General features: G+C 34.2%; 2 non-coding genes across 2 annotated transcripts; both read left to right on the top strand.

The window, feature by feature from the left end:
* The first annotated feature begins 12,060 nt into the window (after positions 1-12,060).
* On the top strand, positions 12,061-12,142 carry Trnas-aga. The gene has a single exon. It is a non-coding gene; the product is annotated as a tRNA-Ser (tRNA).
* A 3,417-nt stretch (positions 12,143-15,559) lies between these two features.
* On the top strand, positions 15,560-15,641 carry Trnas-aga. The gene has a single exon. It is a non-coding gene; the product is annotated as a tRNA-Ser (tRNA).
* The last annotated feature ends 2,866 nt before the right edge of the window (positions 15,642-18,507 follow it).

Below are 18,507 nucleotides of genomic sequence, written 5' to 3'. Positions count from 1 at the left end.
AGTTGTTAGTTCCAATGAAACACAACATTTAAGTTCTACAAATATCAGAATCGAAATAAGTGAGGCTTTATTCAACTTCAAAGTCATGAAAAAACACCCTGTATGTGGGTGTGGATTTTCATCATAATATTAACATTTTTGTTATCAATCTGTATAATTATTTCAAAACGAATCAATCATTGGTATGCTCCACTTGAGGATCATGTTTCATGAATAATTTATTTATGATCATACGCCTCTAAGGAATAGAGTACATGAAAATGGAATTCAGAAATTCAAAATTGCAATTTTTTGTTCAACTAATATTCTTTTTAATGTATTCAATAATTAAACCCTAATAGGTTCCCTTACAATGATGAAAAGTTTAAAGTTAAACAAATATGAAAACTACTCTGACTTGAAACCAATGATTAAAACTTGATCTTCAGAATAAATCTTCATTCTGTTCAAAATAATTTTCTCAACTTTCTATATACTTTTTGGCCGTCCTTATCAGGCTCATAACCGATCGTTTTATTACTTTAGGATTTCTACGAATTTCGTCGCCAACAACATTTCTTCGATATAATAATTCTTTTTTTATCAGGATATCTGTTTCATAGACCTTGATCTTTGGTCTTCAAATAACCCTAAAGAAAGAAATCCATGGGTGTCAGATCAGGAGATCCAGCAGGCCAATGTTGGGGTCCTCCCCTTTCAATCCACCTGTTTGCGTATAATCTATTAGGAATGGTAGTATTAGTAGGGCATTCTGAAAGTAAGACCATAGATCTTCATAGATCCAATAATGGCAATAACGGAATCATTGACGAATTCGAAAGAGCATTTATCATATTCGATTATTCAATTACTACCCTCACTAAAAGGGCGAATATGATAATTAATGTTGAAAATTACTTGAAGTACAAGTTGTATATGGAAGGCGATCCATTCTGAAGATATTATTATTTATTATTATAATTATTTTTTTTATGATAGCGTAGTTTTTAATTTCTTTGTTTTTGTTCATTCAATAATGAAGCTTATTATCACTGTACCTAAATTAAAATTACGCTATAAATATCCGAAACAAATGCAAACCATTATTGAATTTCTTGTCAGAAAATAGTGTGGGCCTTTCATGAAAAAGAATTCGAGCAGACTCAGCATAAAGAAAATTCTCGAAGATGGCACCAGAGAAGTAATTTTCAATTTTTTTTTAACCAGAAAATTGACAGAAATGGAATCGAGCAGACATTCTATGGGAGAGAGAAGTCGATAAAAAAAAGTATGGTAGTATCATAGACATAGAGACATGGACTGGGCAATGTAAGCATGAAATTGGCTTTTTTTATAGAAAGAGAGAAATTATGGTCGGGCATTTACCTTCTCTTTTTTGTTCACATAGAGGTGAGTGTGGACCAATCAATATTCTAGAAAAAGACAACTGCATTCCCGACGTGCGTTTCTCTCTGTCACTTTTTTTGACCATATTTCATGCATAGATATGCATATATATAAAATGTCAGCCCACTGGGCAAATTTTATTTCGAAGATAATTCTAGCCTATGCGACGCACTATACGTACCTGTTGATAAAAAAAGCCTTCTCAAAAACCATTGATCCATTAATTTTACCAAGCAAACCTTATTTGTTCGAAATGAATGATGGTACCAGAATTTTATTCTTGAATGATATAATATGAATAAGAATGAGGACAAAAGTTTCTTGCGAAACAAATTTAAGGGGTGGTTTTTTCTACCCCTTGCAATTATAAGAAAACACCATGTTTATTGACTTCTAGAGACTTCTCACTCCTATAAAATGTCTGCTCAACTCTGAGTTTTCTAGTTCTATGGAAAAAATTAAAAATTGTTTTTCAGGTGCTTTCTTTAGGGGCCAACATCAAAGCAGGGACTGCTAAGAAAGCGTTTATATAGAAGGTCCACACTATTTTCTGACAAAGACTTACCATTTGAATTTTTCCGCATTTAAAGTTTACATCCTGTATATTTTCAAATACAGTTTTACTGAAAATTTGAAGGGTGTCTCAATTTTCACCACTTTTTGACTGTGTCCACTTTACACCACTTGACCCCAGTCGACTGAAACAGGCACAAGATTCATCAATCGAAAATCACGTCGCTATTTCGCAATTTCGCCACCCGCCAATTTTGACTTGTGTTGTGATCGCCTACTTCCTGGCAATTCCAATAAATTTGAGCCACGAGCCGGGACCACGAGTCGCATTTCATAGAATTCCACCTTGACGGACAGTCGTAAATTAAAAAGTGCCCGAAAATCCTTGAAGCCCGTATAATTTCCCGAAATATCCATCTATACGTGATGACATAACGTCCGTAGACAATTCCCCAAGATAGCCAAAATTACGTCAGTCTCTGAGAGTAAACAAATACAGTGATTATAAAGCAATAAAAGGTATACCTCCACCCTGGAAGTTTCTTCTACGTATATATCACAATTGAACCCTTCTGGCGAAGAAATGGCAACGGCCCGGTTTTTTTGGGGGGAAGGTCAACTAATTGAGGGTGCGAATATAGATAATTTCACGTCTGCGGGGCATTAAAAATATCATTGGAAAATTAAATGTCGCTTTTACGGAACCGTACCTTATACTTAGACTTGAATGAATGGATTGTAAACTGGGGGTTCGTAGATGGCAAGTCCGATATCGGACTACCTCTGAATGCGCTTTTAATTTCGGATTGCTTCGCACTATGGTTAGATGAATTGTACCATTACCCCAGCTCTTGGTCACTCAAAATTAGGACTAGGAAATAATTGGGACGAGGTGAATCAGAAATGTGTCGAGTAATATTTCGAGGGATGGTAAAACATCACAAAATAAGGTCTTTGTCTTATGAACTAATGTCCGAGACCGCACATTAAGAGCGCCTCAACCCTTGAAAAAAAAAAGCCTGAGGATAATCACATTTCCAACATAACACTTTCAATATTGGGTATCAATTGAAGGTACCAATAAAAGTAATTTGCTTATAAATCTTTGATTCTCTAGATTCATTAAGTGTATTTTTTCAAAGGCGATTACTCCTCTATGATCATATCATTTAAATTATCACTTTTAGTTAGATAATACCTATTAAAATATTTTATCTTTTGAAGAGAAATATTCCTGATATATCAAAAAGTTAAAAGGAGATTAACAAACAATTGTTAGTTTGTTTGTTTGTGCATAACTCCACAAAGTTCATTTTTTATAATATGTAGGATGAATCCGGCAGACTTGCTCAGGTAGGAGACTTGAACCACCTCAAATATTCCAATTTAAATTTCGCGCTACCGGTATCGTCAATAGCTTGTGACATACTAGTGACAAGGCATAACTAGTGGCGGCTTCATTTTGACCGCCATCAGAACAGTTCGGAAATGAAAGGGTTGAACGTGATTTTGTTGTTAAGAAGTAAGAAATTAATTAATTTTTGTTCGTTACACAGGGAGTGCGGGAGACTTGACCTATGCTATGGTCTTGAGACATAATCAGTGGTCCAAGTTTCCCGCACTGAGCTTGGATAATAGTTTGCTTCAAAAAAAAAAATTGAATAGTAGAAATGAATATGAAAAAATAAACAAAGGTTAAAAAAAGTAAAAAACACTTCGGAAATAAGTGAGAGTGACTCTGAAATACAAAATAAGTATGTATTTCATACGCTGATTCATCTGATGATGAAAACCTTGATATAGACAATCGTTGGTCATTGGAAATTGTTTCCTTTCAATGTTTTTCCTGATGAACAAACTTATGATCCAGTCTATCTCGCCACCTGCTCAACTCTCCCATGTGTTATGGAGACATGAGCTAATTTTCGGTTCCTAAAAAAAGAATTGCTGTACTCAAAATGTTCATCTCTCCATCACTCTACTATCATCTATCGTTACCTATTTGGGCATGATATCTTCAAGCAAAAAAATGGGTTACTTCCATTCACAGATACAAAACTTAAGTGGCTTCAGAGTGAACAGGGGTTCAACACCCTTCCGGACTCCCCATACATCAAGAGTATTTTTTAGATACTTTTATCACTCGTTTATTTTCAAATGATAGCTTCAAAGCGTGTTATTTTAGTAGGTGTCATTTGAAAAAATTGATGACCAAAAAACCGACAATTCTAATTTAACCCTTAAAACCAACCTCTTAATAATCCGAAAAAAAGAATTATTGCAGCGGAAATCATAGAAATTTTATGGAAACAGTTCGAATTAGGTGACTTTCCAGTTTTCTCTGTAACTACTTAGTGGATGGATATATTGATATATAGATACATGTCTTCATTTCAAATTATATTCCCACACGAAAAAATTAATGAAGCAGTGTCCCAAATAACTACTAGAAAAAACTTTTGTACCTAAATAATCATCTGAACAATATGACTTTAGCCCTACTAAAAATTTCTTGGTTCTAACATGAAACTGTTTGTAATTATTGATTCTTTTTAGATTATAATTCTATAATTTATTGAAGACCTCAATACTCATATAGGGTAGATTTTTTTCAGAAAGAGACAAAAAATATATATAATATTTTATGAAATTACGGAACTTACAGATACAGCTTGAGATTTTCAATTCCATGGGCAGGAATACATTGAAATAGAAATAACCAAAATATGTCATCGAAATGACAATCTTCAATGTAGAGAATGAGTCTAAAGTATCTATCGGTCGATAACTCTGAGAAATTTAGAAGAATTATTCAAATTCGAATAGACTTTGATTAGCGTATAAGCTCAAGATATTTTTGACTTCATATGTTGGTCCGCAAGTGGTGAAATAATATGATTCCACCCCACTTTTTAAAATGAGAATACCCAATTGTTCAGTCGTGAACGTCTGACTGTGGTTTGTCAAGCGTTTTTTGTCCCAGTTGCTAGCGACGCCTTGCGGGTAGGAAACTAAAATCCATCAAAATGAGAACTACCCAGTATGGTATTTAATAAGAGTTGGGAGCAGACTATTTGGGAAAATGGATTTATTAACATTTTTTAACATTCATTTTCGAAGTCCACCTGTCCATCTGAAGGACTGAAGAAAGCTAGAAAACTATTCAGGAATTCACTGTTTTGAAGTTATCATAACCATGAAATTTGTCGTCATAAAGGCAAACGTACAAATTATTATAAGTGGGGGTATTTCTAAATAAGAATTTTATATACCTAAATTGAAAGTTCATTGTATTTTGTTACACCACTTTCGATCTACCCTATACAGTCATGCGCAAATTGAAGTCAATTCCGCCAAAGCTTCAATCTTTTTTTAGCCCTGAGTTATCGACTGATCGAGCACTGTTGACTTACTGCATACCTCAGTATTCATTATTGTTTGGACAATAAACAAATTGACATGATTAGTTTTATTAACTGACAAATTCGCAGAAACGTCGTGAAATACTACAAAAATGTTGCGACAAAGGTACGTAAATAATTTGGAATTTCAGTAAATTCTCGTAATTTTCCCGAAAGTTGCAAGGTTTACTTTCATGGTATAATATTATATGTTAAATAATCATAATCTATGAAACACACGTATGTAATTTTTTGTGAATTTATCTCTTCTTTTACACTGCAGATCAGATAAAGACTGTTAAAAAGGAATATGTTGGACAACATTTCTCTTTAGTTTTCGAAGAAGTGAGCCTTACAGCCAATCCATATCCCGTGAACTCAACCGATCATAGATCATCCATAGAAAAAGTGCACTGCACCATCCGACCATTCCCTGGGTCCATTGTGGTAGCTTTTAGTTTTTGGTGTAATTCTCTGGTGCGAAAATCACTTCATGGTAGGTGTCAAAGAACAACGCCGAAGAATGGTACCTAATTGCATTCATTGATGGTGAGGCGTGAGGTTCCATTGTGGAAAATGTGTCCCATAGGAATCTGCGAAAGAATACATTATGACACCTTGTTTCCATTCAGGAACGACAATACGTCTACAAATCACTGAATGGTATTCCTTGAACGAAGGCTGGTCAAGGTTACATGGTGTGTTACGGTTAGAACGGTGATGATGACGTTTCAAAGGATTATACTGTGATCTCAAGTGGCAATTTACCACAGAACTGATTACAAAAGAGACTTTTCTTGAAAGGAATCTATGAATACAAATAAAGTCGTATGATCTTTAGAGAGTTGGAACAAAAAATGGCCTAAAACCTATGTTTAAACCAGTTGATCATTAGAATGATGAATGCCTAAAGCATCCTGGTTAATTCTATATCAAATAACGCAAATTTTTATGTATAATTCAGGAATTTGTCATGCACCCTCTACGAGAGATGGGCAGTACCGGTAGACTCGGGTACTGGGACAGTCCTGTAACTTGGGACAATTACCCCCCTTGCAGATTTCTTTGTTTCTTACCATTTATGAGTGGAGGGATAAACTTATAAGATTGTGAAGCTTCTTTTCTGTTAGTTTAACAATTAATTCCTGTTGAGTTTGCCGTGATCAGAGCTTTTGAATTGACAGGAAAAATTAACGAATTTAGGAGAGTAAAAGCGCGTTTTTGATGGCCCTTATACTTTCTAGTGTCCTGTACATGTGTTTCACTTTGTGCCTGAGTAATTTTTTTTCTGGATACGTGGGATATTAGATATGTCATGAAACAAGGTTCTTTATAAATCAAACGGCAACACGTATCTCATTCATTTATTTTGTTGTTTCATAGGGTGACTTGGGACAATGCCGAATAGATACAAGAGGCGCATTGGCAGCAGGAAATATGCCGATTTCTCACAAGATATTATTTTTTACGTTATTTCCACAAATAAATCACCGAAGAATGAAAGAAATCAAAGTTCCCTCGTTTTGTTTAGTTGTTTTACATTTGAGTTGCAATATATTTACTCTCGCTGTAATAGTGGTTTATCATTTAATTTCATTACCGAATTTCAACTATATAATCATAAATTCTAATTTTTCAAAACTATACACCGTCCCAAGTCACCTAATTCATTTGAGAATTAAGTAATCAATGGATTTTAACTTGTGTCCCAAGCCTCCCAACTCGGTGGGTGACTTGGGACAAGTATATTTTATTTTTCTTTAAATTTATATCCGAATTCTGAAGCATGAAGCATCAATAGTCTGAGTCATTAAGCATATTTGAACCTCTTTCTCACATGAAAATAGGTCACCGTGTTTGAAATATTAAAAGTTGAATTTGAAAATCGTCCCAAGTCACCCGAATCTACGGTAGTTGAGTTTTGTGAATGGTAATAACTCGATTTTGATCTGCTGATCATGTTTTGGTCATTGATTGGGTTTTTTGTCCTTTTCTTCATTAAAGAAAGGGATGAAGTGGAACTTATCGATTTCTGATTTTCACTTTTCTTATTATCATTTTTTGTGGTCAACGACATACAATATACCAGTGATTGTTGTTTTCGAAGTTGAAGCATGCCATCAGCTGATAAAACAAAGTAATATTTTTTAAATCATATTAGATATTGATCATATGAGAGCCAAAATTATTACACCTTACCTTCTACAATGGCTAAAATTGGAACATTGATGCAAATAAAACTTCACTTAGCTTCCCTCATTATCACGAGATAGATGAAGATATTTTCAACTGATTAAGATATATTTTTTATGAAACACCAAAATATTCTCCGTTCCTTTATGTAAACAAACAAAAGTCTATCAACTTTTTGTTTAGAAAAATTGACACCAGGGTTCGTATTGCTTGTTTGAACTTCCCAATACCTTGAGAATTCCCTAAGGCACTATTTTATGATTATTTGTGTTCTGTGTGCACTATTTGAGTTTGACGTTTCTCTAAGTGACACAACCTCTTTATTGATAAAAGCAACGAGACAGTTGATGTGGAAAAACCAGAATGTATCGTTCTTGAATAATAGCAGGCCACTTTTGCATTAAGGCGTGAATTTATGCAAACCCAAAAAATAAATATCGAGAAGCAATTGAAATATCGACAGCAATTTTGAGAATTTTTTACCAGGAGAAAGAGAAACGTATTTCCAGGTTATTCATAAGCTCAGATAGTTTCATCCAAATATCCATATTTGTGAAGATGTCTGAGAAGCTCAAAGTTGTGTTGCAGCTACTGATTTCACGCCAAAAATGATTTTGAAATAAACAGATTTGAGCTCAAGAAAGATTACATAGAAAAAAAAAACGTCAGCTACAGACGTAATCAAAAGCGAAGCTAATGTCATGTCAGATAAATCTCAAGAGACATTTATGATATGGAATCAGGAATTTCAGCACAAATTCCCACCAATCAGACGGGATCTTCATGAATATTGATACTTTACCTTGTTTTGAAGAGCCAATGCGCAGTTCGTAGAAATTTATTTATTTATTTCTCTACTCCAGTGGTTGAAAATTCTTGTGTACATAGGCTTACAGCGCCAGCGGCTAACTGTTGACGGTTCCTGTCAAAACAAACGATAAGGTCCATTGAAATAGCGTGGAACTGGCCTGTACACCTGCTTACCTTTTAGTGCAGATTGTTATTGTTAATTTGGCAGGCATAAATGATAACATTTTCCAGGATAATCATAATTGGCCAACTTGAATCGAATCACGGCAGTATCCGAAATCGTTTAATTTAGTTTCGATATGGATCCCCGCGTTAAAGACCAATTTGAGCAGAACCAGACTGCTCAGGGAGTTTCAGCTGGTATACTTGAACATTTAAAGAGTCCGAATTTATCTCCGCAACTGCCCAATATCAAAGAATATCCGTCTAATCGGAAGCAATTGGCGGCGTTGCGGTGTACCAAAGGAAAAAAACTCTTCAAAGACAAAGTATCGATCCCGATGAAATGCCCGCAGAGGCCCCATCCGATACAAGTGTTTACAGAAGAGGAGACCAATAACAAAAACATGTTAAAAAGACGAAAAACCACAGTGGCACGGAGGGTCTCACGGTCCAGTAACCTACGTAGAGAACTTGGCTCACGGTCAGCTGCATCTCGTGCGGTCACAATCTGGTAGATCTTGCGCGGGTGAGTGGTCAACGTAAGACCGCCGATTGGCATTTGAAGTGAGCTTTCTGTGGAATCAGAAGTGCTTTGCCACCTGCCGGCTCGATCTCACGTGTGCCAAGACAGATTTGTGTCTTTTAAAGGTGGGTATGGACTGGAGGAGATTCTCCTTAAGGCAGGTTGGAGCAAAGATGTGAAGATGTTATTAAAGTAGGCACATGCATAAAGATGAGTCAGAAATTTTTGAATTTTTTCCTACTGCTCTCCTATGCGAAGATATGCGCCTCCAAATGGTAATCCCACAATTGAGTTTTTTTGAGATAATTTTCGAACGACTCAACCGATTCTGGATACTTTTTGAACTTGAGTCGCTCTACAAATATCAGTTATGATTTGCGTACAACTCCTTCGCTATGAGTCTTCAGGTCTTCCAGGAAAGGACTAACCCTAGCACTTTATGGTCACAAACTTGTTAAGTTGAAGATATCGGTGAAATTCAGAACATTTTTTCAAGAATAGTGTACACTCTTTACTATTCAAAACATCTTCTTCTGATGCTGCTCTCATAAAGTGTCTGCTACCTCCTTTACCTCCTTTTTTTTGGTTGAATACTTCCTTAAATAGACTTTATATTTGGAAATGCCTACCAAGACAAGTTATAAAATCATTCACTACTTTAGTAATCATAGCAACAATAAACATCTTGGAATACCTATTCCTGAAAAAATATTTTGATATCCAATCAAAAAAATCCTTGTAACTTGAAAACTGTACACATTTTTGATGTTGCAACGATAGGTAATTTTCTGCAAAACGAATGACCAAAAATATAAATGGTGGAATTACGCCTATATTTCAAACGACAAAAACAAATTTGGACCATTAGGTGCTAGGGTCAGTTCATTCCTCGCGGTATGGGAAACATGTTGAAAACAGAACATCACTAATAGGTATTTGTATTATCTCAAATTCAAATCGTTCGGAAGTTATCCTAGAAAAACAGTATGGGAGTACCATCTGGAGGCACAAATTTTGGCAGGGGGTGTCATGGAAAAAAAATTAAACCTTTTCCTACCTGTTCTTATACAGGGTGAGTATTTGACTGCTTCAAATATTTTAACAGTAGATTTTTGAGTTCAAAAGAAACACTTTTTTCCTATACCATTTTTTCCGATTCGGCCCTGATAAAGAGTTATAGCCATTTTAAGTTTTCATAATGAGCTATGCCACCACTGGAAAAACAAAATCACCTTCAGAATAACTAGCTAAATCTGTGACACTACGCAGCTGTGTATATTTCAAACCGAGTTGTAAATAGAGTTGTATTCAGCCAAAGTACCCAATATTTCAAATTGCACAGATACTTTTTGAGATTTTTAATTTATGAACAAAACGGCGCATTATACGAGAAAATATGAAGACTTTTATTTTACAAAACGTTCAAATATTCATTAGATAGCGATCAACTGAGTTCCAAGAGTTGGGCTCTTTGAATTTTTGGTATTTTTATGGTACGTATAATGGCCATAATGAGAAAACTAGGAGACGTGGGTGATATCCTGTGTTCGAAAAAGATTCATCAAATAAATGGAGAAATATTTTCCCAAATTCATTTCATTCGATAAAACCGTTTGTGAAATAAAATTAAAAATAACATTTTATGATTTTCCACAGCCTGTATCTTTTGAACCGAGTCGATTCGAAAAAAACGGTAAGAGGAAAAAGTGTTTCTTTTGACCTCAAAAATCTACTGTTTAAATATTTGTAGGAGTTAAAGACTCACCCTGTATAGGTACTCCACACCTGAGAAGGAGCTATGAAGATCTGTGAAAGTCTAACATTTTATCTTTTTGCATTTATCTTTTTTCTACAAATATTCTTCGTTTATTATTGAGTATAGAGAGAAATGTAAAAATCAATAAATTATAGTAGGTATTACATATATTCCATTCCTATATTCCATTCAGAATTCTTCTCGTGTGTGTTCTTCCTTATGTTCTATTTTGGTGACTATTTCTATAGGGACAGAATGACAATAAATTGATCCTGCGCTACCTAAATCTATTGAGTTTTCTGGGAATTCGCTTCTCTTCAGAATGGTTTCATTTGATCTAGGTGAAATGTCAACAATGAAAAAATTCAAATGGAATCAAATGATATGAATATATCGTCAAGTGCAGGTAGAATTGTTGAGCCACCATTATTATTCTAATTATTGCCAATTTTTGGGAATACTACAAAGTGGACCCCTCAAATTTTGGAATCAGTTTAGATAACAACAATAAAAAATAAAAATACCTATAATAAGAATGGTAATAGTGTGAGCCTTTCGTGGGTCAATTTCTCAGAATGAATATTTTTCGCTACTGTTGAAATTCGTTTATACTGAGTATTCCCACATGTATGAATGGTGTTCTTTGATAATCCTCAAATTTCCTTCTACGTTTATGATATGAAAATCATATTCGAGCTGTTCTATGATTATTAATTCATCAAAAACATGTACTAGGTACATATGGAATTAATTGTTATTATAATAATTTCAATATTCATTGAATAACAACGTGTTATTTATATTGCGAAACCAAAACTCTTTCATGAATACCTCTGTATATACCTATATTTGGAAAGGACGTAATTTGTCGAAGAACAGCATACAATATAAGCTTTTTTTACCGATGAAATTACCTCTTCATAATAGTTGATCGTAAAGAATACGAAGTGTACATTATATTCCTTTTCCATTGAAATAATCTGAAGAGCATACTCTATATACCAAGATCAAATTTTTTTATAAAATCTCCTAATCATAAAATTATCAAAGTCACTTTAGAACACCCTGTCTACATATTCATTGTCCCATCCTACTTACATGAGGGAACACCGAGTATTTTTTAGTCAGGGTGTATAATTAACAGTTACCAACATATAACCTCGTGTATTAGCTTACCTCTCCAGTTAGTTTGGATATATTACAACCCCAATACTGTCATTAAAGGTGAGCTAAGAGCCAAGCTCATTCACTTATGGAACAGCTCTTTGGCTGAGCAAAATTAGTTACTTTCTTTTTATGCAAAATTTCACACAGCAGCAGTCGTGGCCGAGCGGTTAAGGCGTCTGACTAGAAATCAGATTCCCTCTGGGAGCGTAGGTTCGAATCCTACCGACTGCGATCAAATTTTTAATACTTTACCAAAAAAGTTGTCAACATGAACAAAAACCTTCTTGATTTTGAGAAAATAAATTGATAAGGAGAATGTTCATTACATAATCAATGAATTAATAATCAAAATATGTTCAGTTGACTACCCTATACAATAGTATATTATACCCTATACAATACAATATTACATTATATATATATTGATCACTTATATGTTGAATCTAACACTTTCATTGTTTTATATGTTGGCATTTCATTGTTACCCATGTTTAGTATTATCTTTGACTATTCAACCCCATTGAGTTAATACTCGAGGGTGTTATTTCATGAGTCCATAATCTCCTACGAAATACATACATATTTGGATTTCCATACCTATGGGTATATATGGGAGAAAAAGCAATGTTTTTATTATTTTTCGAATAATTTAAATTTAATTTCCAGTTTCTAAAAAAAAAACATTCTGCAAAATAAATTCGAATAAACTCTCCACAAAATTAAGAATACACAATTTTTCAGAATAGTCAAGATATAGATTAATAATACCCTGTGCTCTAGCAATAGTGTTTTTTTTTCGTAGTATCGGTTCGTTGGATAGGAGTATATTCTAAGCATGGACCATTCATAAGAAAAAAACAATGTAAAGGTAAATGAGTTTCGTCCAACAATGAAAAAGAAAAAAAATCAATATATAGTAAATAAGAAATAATAGAACTCGTTTTATCATTTGATCTCTAAAGGTGAAGAATAAGAATACACTGAGCTATGAAAATTATAATTTTTCACAGCAGACTATCAATAGGCAACCTATCCAGGATCTCATCAACTAAAGAATAGTCTGGAATAGGCGATTGCATCTCCACCCCATTAGCGATCTGATTAGAACATAAACTTCACACCATCGTAGTTAATTTAAGATTCCCTTATCTTTAGTGTAAAAACCAGAGGGGGTTAACGAATCCTCTCAGATGTACAAGTATCGATAAAAGAATAAAAGAAAATTAATGGTTTATAAATATTTGCATGAATACCTACAATGGAACATTTTGTGTGGTTTCTGGATACATCCCACATCAGATATACATTGCCCTAAGAGCAACGGGTAGGTAAATTGGGTCAGAAAATTCAAATTCGATTCTTATGTGGTTGAAGATGGTATCTGGTAAATGCTTAATTATATTGGGGGTTCATAATGGGGCTTCTTGAACGGGTATTTTGTTACTGTTGAGCTTCTTCCACCAATAATTATAATAGCTTTCCTTATCTCGGAGATCTAGTAGGAGTAACTATTAGACGCCTATTTAATTATTCCTTCTGGAATGGAATCTGCTTCCTTAGGCCTTTGTGGGTTATGAAGTTGTTCCTTTCAGTGTGGTTCATTTTCATGAATTTTCATCATAGTGAAATCATTCCTTCAATAGTTATTTCTGCATTTACTCTCCCACAAACTGTCAAACTGTTAATTGTCATAGTAGTAATGAATGCTAAGTTTCAAGATGAAAATATTTACTGTGAACATAATTTTGAACTAACTTGTAAATCATACTTGAGAACCGCCTACACTTTAGCGGAAATAACTAACACATGTTAGTGAAAAATAGTTTTAGTAAAAGCAGTTTCAAACAAAACTAGCATTTGGTATTTTCTCATAATTTTTGATACAAAATTCTAATTCAGGTAGAAAAAGGTGATGAAGATTGAAGAATTTCAGAGAAATGAAGCCTATCCTTTGAAAATATTTACTGTGAAATTGCTCACACATTCGAATTAGTTTTTTCTTTTACGTTAAGTGAAGAAGATGAAGATAGAAATTCGAAAAGTACATTGAGTGCAATGATGATACCATCGAAAGAAACATCATTATTCATTGTTTCCTGGATATTGTAGAAAATATTTATTTTGAATATTGTTTTGCCTTTTTTCTTCGAAATGGGGGTCTTAATCATATGTTATTGCAATTTTACTAGCTTTGCACTTGTAGGATTTGAAGTCACACAAATAAAGTCTATAATCATAAAATACAGTAACTTCAAAACCCTTTTAGCAATAAATAATAACAAACTAATAGGTAGAGTCATTCGGGGTAACTGTGCGCAGTGGGTAAGTGTGCGCAGTGCGTATATTTCGACTATGCAATGTATGAAAGAGGGGTTCATTTGGGTGATGCAAGGGCGCAGAATCCCCAAATTAGTTTTTCATAGGGGTGCGCCGTGCGAAGTTTCGTTAACTTTTTATTTGCAATCAATCAAATTCACTAGTTTTCTTGTTGATTTTCAGCATCTCTGCAAATTCTGCCAGGTCCAAGTTCCGAGTCCGACAGTGTTAAACAATATTTTATTCGATCATAAATAAGCATATTAATCTAAATATATAATAAAAAATTTTAGGCTCTCTTAGCCGCTCAACTCGATAAGAATGTCAATTCAAATTTTGGTTTACTGGGGAAAGTGTGCGCAGATAAGTGTGCGCATAGATTCATTATATGGGCATTAGTTCAGTGAGGAATAAATTATGACATTGTTGATTTTCTTGGTTAAGACTCGATCAATATTGTTCTATCTGTTCGGAAAAATATGAAGAGCCACCAACAGGGGAATGTATCAAGTGTTGTGTTCACCAGGAATTGTGGCACGAACAATAATGCAGTGCTTATAAAAAGGCGCTTCTTTATTGACAATAAACAGCATTTCTTTAATACTGTAACATTTTGATGACATTATTTTGTAATTTGTTTTGATTGTGTGGTTCACTAAGCACTGCGTTCACTTACCCCGTGAGGGTTCGCACACTTACCCGCACTACGGGGCATGTGAACGCACTCCGACTTCCACCATTAAATTTCTTTTTGCGGAAAGAAAACGTTTTTGTTTGTTGGCTTTTTGATGTTATTTTATAGATTAGAAAATTCTCTATCTTATGAATATGTTTTAATTTTCCTAGCTTCAACATTTGAAACAGGGCATGGCTTGAAAGGCAAAAGTGCGCTCAGTTGCCCCGAATGACTCTATATACTTACATATCTTCTCAAGGGGAAAAAGAAATGAGGTCGCAGTACGTAACCTCCGAAGAAATCATGTAATTTGGAATGATTTGATGTAATGCGAATAATATTCTGATGGAATTATCAATTTAATACATACATATTAGTTTTTTTTTTTAGGGCTGAAGGACCTAGGTCGATGGCCATAAAATAAACTTTTTCTCTCTCTATTAGTTTTTCTCCATATAATACAAATAGTCAATGGAAAAATATATCGAAATATGTAATATGAAGTTGATCTCAGCTACGTAGTCCAAATACTGCTTATGAGCACTTGGAGTCCCCGTATGTTCGGAGTTCCAATGCACTGCACATTCTTACATCCGCCGCTGGGGTTTACTTTCCTAGCAGAGTTATATAACAGTATGTCCGTTCGTTTAACATAAGCAGTCGTGGCCGAGCGGTTAAGGCGTCTGACTAGAAATCAGATTCCCTCTGGGAGCGTAGGTTCGAATCCTACCGACTGCGGCAAAGTTTTTAATGAATCTTCAAATAATAGAATTCCCATACTAATATGTTTATTATGTTAGTCAATGTCGTTCAATGTTTAAATTTTTTCTATACACCAAGATTATTTTATTAATCATGTGATATAAATTCGGAATAAATATGATCATTAGAAAACACACTTTCATTTGTAGGAAGGGTACTTCTGAACTTTTTACCATAAAGTGCAAAAATATAGGTGGCTTCTATCTTTGTAAGGAACTTTTTTTAAGATTCTAAGGCCCGTTAGCACCAATCCCCCTTAAAATGAGTACTTAACTAAGCGTAGTTCAAAGTTAATGGACGCTTAATTTTATTGTCAGTTGCACGATTGCGGCTTAACAGAATCTTAAGTAAGGGACCCTTAAGTTTTCATATCTAGTGATATTTCAGTTTTTTATTTTGGTGCAACTTCATTCTAGTCTAATAAAGCCATTTCATTGGTTGGCCGGTTGCCGATGATCGTTGTCATTTCATTTTTATTTAAAAAATATATCATTCTTCTGGGAAGGTTCGAGACAAAACAGCTGATTGAGAATAACTGAAACTCTTAATGTGCCTTTTGCTTCTGTCACCCCCACACGAAAGCCGCAATGATTTAAAAAGAGGATAAAACTATATTTTGTTGTATAATTATGTGTTTGTTGTAACATGAGATAGGTGCAAGCACCACGAACGCTAGAAATAGGCGTCTAAGATTCTAAACATATAAAAAGTGTATTGCCCATGCACAACAGTGATGTTCTAATTGGCTAATAATATTTTCCGTTTATTTGGACGTAATTATTACATCGTATATTATATGTACCTATGTTTTGTACATATTATATTGTTGTTGCAAATAAATATTATTATTATTATTATTATATTATTAACCTAACTTTGTTGTCCTGTCAGTCAGTGTCAAGTAAACTATTATATTATTACCAAAGAGTGACAACTTTTTGTTGCTGAATTAGCATTATTATTGATAATGAGATGGATTGTCAAATAAAAGGTACTTGACGTTCTTAGAAAAACCACAGCAGTTCTGCAGCCAGTTTATGAGTTCAACAAATTATTGTAGGTTAGAATCCCGCCCTTAAATACCTAAGTGGACATTACAAGCGCTTTAATTTAAGGCTAGCTTTAGCCATTTAAATGTAACTTTACAGTTGGTGCAACGTAATTTAAGTTAAGGGTTCATTTTAAGGGACACTTAACACTAAGTGCGTTTGGTGCAAACAGGTCTTATTCTTTTCACATAGGATCACGTGCTTCTGAAGGACTCCTGTCAAGGACAGCTAATCACCCTTGATTTTATATCGTATTACAGATATAAATATTTAAATTCATCACATTTTCAAACAGTTCACTTGTTTCTCAGTAAAATACAATCGTAGGAACAACTGAAAAAAACTAAAACTTTTTCGGACCTGTCTTATCTAATCAATTAAACTCAACACGGTGGTTCACACATTCCTCCCGTGTATTTCCATTAATTGTACCTGGCGGTCAACTGCCACCCCCACACAGAGACCGAATACTGACATAAAAGTCACTGATGGGCAGTTTTAGGACTACTAAATAGATCTCATTAAAAAGGGACCACTTTATGCCGGTAATAGGGCTTCATGTATATTCATAATATTGCAGTGTGATACAAAAGATCCTGGCAGTCATATAACTTCTTGACGTCTCAATTATGAAAGAGGAAAGCCGGCTTCAGAAGAGGTTCAAACGAACTATATCGTGGTTCAAATTGGGTGGGTCCTGGTCTTATTTAGGAAGATTTACTGGTGGTGATTCTAAAGTGGTAAAATCAAGTAGGTATTCGATATATTAAGTCAAGGTAGTTTAGGAAGTAGGACACATTCGTATGTTGCATAAGTGTTCTTGTAGTGATTATGTTTTAGGTGTATTACTTATGCAGTTTGTTTTCTTATATTTTGCCAATTTTTTGTAGCACGACCTCTCTGAGACTCAGTCACTCAGTCTATAATTCGAGTCAATTTTTATATTAATCGATTAAATTATGTCTTCAGAAGAGAGTCGATAGAATATGAAAGTACAAAACCTTAATACTTCACCAGGATATCGTTAATGGATAGTCTGTATAACCATTGGATACATATGTTAGATGGATGGGATAGGAAATATGCCTACCAATGAAATTCGTTCGCTTATCTTATTATAAAAATACTCTCCCATTAATCAGTAAATCGACTGGATATACATTTAGATAATTTCAAGATTAACCATGGATAGTCTTTTAAACGTCTGTTTATATCCAGGATGTCTACTTTGATTTCTCCTGGATATTCTCTTTATGTTCTGTTATTACTAATGGAAAAAAAATCTTATACAATTTGTTGAATATCTCGTGAATAATATGGATAATTGCTTGAGAAAAAACTGCAAATTCTCAAGATATAGGACCCCATATCTAGGAATAACTGAGGTATACTCCATTAACTTTTATTTTAGCACTCGGTTGGCCATGAAATAATCTCCTCAAGTTTTTGTAACTAGAACGGAGTAAGTTTGGCACTCATGAAATATCGTTAATGTCATAACGCCGTTGCCAAAACTAATATTACAAAAATGCCGAAGTGATTGAAAAAGAGAGAATACAGGTTTTCAGGCAGTGCTATTTAGAATTCAGGTCCGCCAATTCAAATAGATGTAACCCTGATATTCTAATCTACAATACATCAGACGGTAGCGAACATGTTCAATGTTCATCTGAATCTAAACGACTTATATCTCAGCTGAATGTTTTCACAATTAGAAAAATTTTGAATGAAGAGGATGACAAAGAATTTCCTTCTATTCGGAGACCCAAAAAAGTGGTGGCATTTGAGAATTT

The sequence above is a fragment of the Coccinella septempunctata genome, chromosome 3, assembly GCF_907165205.1.
Source record: "Coccinella septempunctata chromosome 3, icCocSept1.1, whole genome shotgun sequence".
In the NCBI taxonomy this organism is placed as follows: domain Eukaryota; kingdom Metazoa; phylum Arthropoda; class Insecta; order Coleoptera; family Coccinellidae; genus Coccinella; species Coccinella septempunctata.
Note: the sequence above shows the minus strand (reverse complement) of the source record. Positions and strands in the feature narration are given on the sequence as shown.